Source organism: Parasteatoda tepidariorum, chromosome 10, assembly GCF_043381705.1.
Source record: "Parasteatoda tepidariorum isolate YZ-2023 chromosome 10, CAS_Ptep_4.0, whole genome shotgun sequence".
Taxonomy (NCBI): domain Eukaryota; kingdom Metazoa; phylum Arthropoda; class Arachnida; order Araneae; family Theridiidae; genus Parasteatoda; species Parasteatoda tepidariorum.
In genome coordinates, this window is record NC_092213.1 from 56,996,312 (window position 1) to 57,000,236 (window position 3,925).

The following is a 3,925-nucleotide window of genomic DNA, read 5'->3' on the forward strand; positions in this document are numbered from 1 at the left end:
AAGAGATGATACTTCAATATCTAAAGAAGAATGCATAAATCATGTCTCCAAAAGGTTAGGCACTGGTCTACGAAATAAAAGTAAAAGAGTGGCGCGGTAAAAATGTAACACTTGGCGAGCGCAAGCATGGAAGTCTAAAAGATGCAATTTTAAAGTTACAAAACTTCTATCGCAGAGCAATTGAAGATAATGTGCCAGATATCAAAGAGATGAAAGCATCAATTTTGGCCACCTTACATGTCCACCGACCAAAAGCCACAACATAATAAGTGCCCTACTGGAACATCTTCTTGGTGCTTCTATCAAATAGCTCTCGTTAATAACGAAATGTCGAGGAGCTATAAATTTATGAAAACCTCCCTTACTGAATGTAGAGGTTGTGGAAAAAATTCTTCCTGTTAACCAGCGACTCGCTTCAGAAGACTTACTGAAGCGATGTATGGCTAGTAAAACACAAAATGCAAACGAAAGCTTGCATAGCTGTATTTGGAGCAAATGCCCAAAAGGAATGTTTGTCTCTAAAAAAAGATTGGACTAAGCAGTTGTCAGCGAATATTATTTCGGCTGTGTGGAAACTTTAAAATTAAAGAGTAATTTGACTGCGTCAACAGAGAAATAAGCTCAGCAACGTGACTCGAGCAAAAAAAGAAAGTCGTCTCCAGCCTTCAAAGATACCAGAAATTGTAAAAAATACACTAAAAAAAAATTCTAACGAAAGTTATAAGTCTGGTGCATATTAATTCCTATTATAAATTCTCTAATGATTCAAATCATTCCATAAATTTTCCTGTTTTCGGAAATTTAAATTTTTTTTTTCGTTTTGTATATAATTTTATACTTATTGCTTATTGGGTAAATATTTTTGCCAAATTTTTCTCTTAAAATATGTTATAATTTCCTACAAATAAATATAGATAAGTTCAGACAGTGTTTGAATTTGAAAGATAAAATTATTGTTTATTGATCATATTATGTTTTCGTTTTATCACTGTTTTTGCTACCATTTCAAACCTAAATTTTTTTTAAAAAACAGTGTACTTTGAATCATCAATCTAAATAAACGTTTAAAACAGTATATAAATTGTTAAAGATATATTTTAAGTATATATATAATGTAAATTTTACTTGTGAAACAGTTTTAATGAAAAAAAAATGCTTTTTTCTCAGAATGAAATTTTTTAACGTTCATCCAATTTCGAAAAGTTCCTTGCACATGAGTTTTTATTGTATTGCTTTGAAATTTTTATCATAGACACTTTGCTATGTTTTCAATATATTTTTAAGTTCATTTAATTAATATAACTAGAAATTTAATTTTAAGTCTTTTCTAAATGATTATTTTTTTGTAAAATGAGAGGACAATATAAAAATTTCTTTCTCATACATAATTTTGCATCCAATCATCCTCCAAACCACTTAAATATATAAAAGTACTCATGAAATTCTAATTTCAGTATAAAAAAAAATTAAAAACACGTGCGAGAGGCACTTTTTACGTAAAGTAATAATCTCTCTATTCTAAAAAAAAGTTTTTGCAGTTAATTTTGTCCCCTGAAAAACTTTTTAACTACGTGATGAAAATCTAAGATTAAGGAATCAATTCATTCAGAATCTTTCAGGAAAGACATTTAGGGCATTCAAATCTTTTACATAATTTTAAATTTTTATTTATTTTAGTTTTAAAGCACGATTTTGCAGTTAATAATGAAGAATAACCGCCGTTCACAACAGCCAATCACATGTCTGAAAACGGCAAGCTTAAAAAAGCGATTTACAAGTCTGAATTTTCTTTTTCAGAGATGCAACCAATCACAAAATAGTTAGAATTTCATTCTTCAGTTTTACAACATCTCAACTTATTTCGTATTGATATATTGATTAATCTGATTATTTGTTTTCTAAAACGATAATTCGTAAGTTTAATCTGGTTTTAAATCTTAATTCGATTTGTTTATTTACAAGTAATGCCTAAAAAGAAAAGACCTAACATTACTAAAAAGTCGCAACTCAATGCGAAAGCTAATCGAAAGCGGGAAAAACGTTAACTTCATAGTATAGAAGAAAATAATGCTCTTTTGCTTATACAACCTAATGATGATTCAACTAACAAAAAAAAAGTTAAACTAACAAAGGTTGAGCTAAAAGAGAATGTGTGTAATTGCTACACAGTCGCAACAACATCGACTTTCATTTGCCCACATCAAACCAGACCTGTAAATACAGAAAATGTGGTTGGAATGCACACTGTACCAATTCGCTTTCGCAATGTTGACAATGATATGGACCAAAATCCTATTCCACCTATTTTAAAATCAAAACAACATGAGTTTGCTGGTGATTTATCGAAATTGTTACCTATCAAAGTGGCAAAACATAGTCTTGGCAAAATGTTTTCAAAATGCAGTTATTGTGGAGCTTTGAGATTTGCTTCTGCAAAAGGGCGCTCTGTTAATTCTTAATTCTTTTCGATGATAACAGTTAATATTCAAATATATGAAATCAAAGCATTCTTGGTTTTGCGAAGCAAACCAAGCAAGAATTGCAATTCTCCGGGGGTTGGCGAGCGTCAGCGAGCAGGGGGCGGAGCCCTCTAGTTTCGTAAAATAAAAACTTATAATCAGCCATAATTCAAAAAGTTATTATTATTTCCCTCTGAAATTTTGTACATGCACTATTAATATTACTACAAATATTCTGTAAAAATTTCAGATTTATAGGATAAAAATTCTAAATTTGGATTTTGAAGGTCAATTGTCCCCTTATAAACAACTACAATAACTAAAAAGAAGCTGCTTTATCAACAATTTCTGATGAAATATTTGCATTTTAACATTTATTTTGTAAAATTAAAAGAATATATATTTTTTAACCAACCAAAGGTGGGAACCAATTAAAAATTATTATAAAACAGTAAAGAGGGTTTATAATTTGTATAAGTTTTACTAAATTTGAAAAATAATTGAAATATTGACTAGCTTGAAAAGGCAATTTAGCTTAGTTTTAAGAGTAGATTCTATATAATGTGTAATAAGTGTTATTTCTAATGTCATGCGTAATAATTAAAAGCAAAGTGAAATTTTTAGTTTAAAGAATTTAGGGAGTATATAGAAGAGCATAATATTTTTTAAAATTTAATTTTGCTTTGAATTAAAAGGATTTTTTTTTTATCATAGGTATGCAGTGCAGACATTTTGATTTTCAGCAGTAACGCTCAATTCCCAGGATCGTCGCACGACTCTCATAAATGGAAAAATACAGCTTTGCGCTTAAATGTAATGAATATAGTTCAACAGGAACCAAATTCTTGATTGACAGGTAAGTCAAGTACAGCTGAATAAAAGATTGCAAGAAATGGTTCTCAGTAATTAAGTGCTTATAATGTAAAAAGGAATTATTTCAAAGTAGCTCATTAAAGTGATATTTTTTTTAATTATTTACATAATATACATCTTATACACTTTTTTAAACTGAATTTTATCACCATATAACTTTTAATATTAACTATTTTAAGAGCTATGATTCAGTTTTGGTACAAAAAACTTTCGGATAAAAGGGAGCTAATATTAAATGCTAGTCAAATCAAACGATTTGACAACCTCTTATACATGTATTAAAAAATACTTCCAGGTGACAGCGGGTATCCATTAGAACCCTGGCTAATAGTGCCGATTCTGGACCCAACAGAGAACTCACCAGAAGCAAATTATAACAAGAGTCATAAAAAAGACAAGGAATTCTTTCGAGCGATGTATAGAAGTGCTAAAGGCAAGGTTCTGTTGCATTCCATGAGGAAAGATTGTTGTGATATAGCCCACCGGTAGAGGCAGATATCATCTATGCCTGTATATCATCTATACCTTTATAATATTTGTAGATATCACAAACTGCTAGACCCCTTAATTCCACAGAGGCCGATCTCCCATCT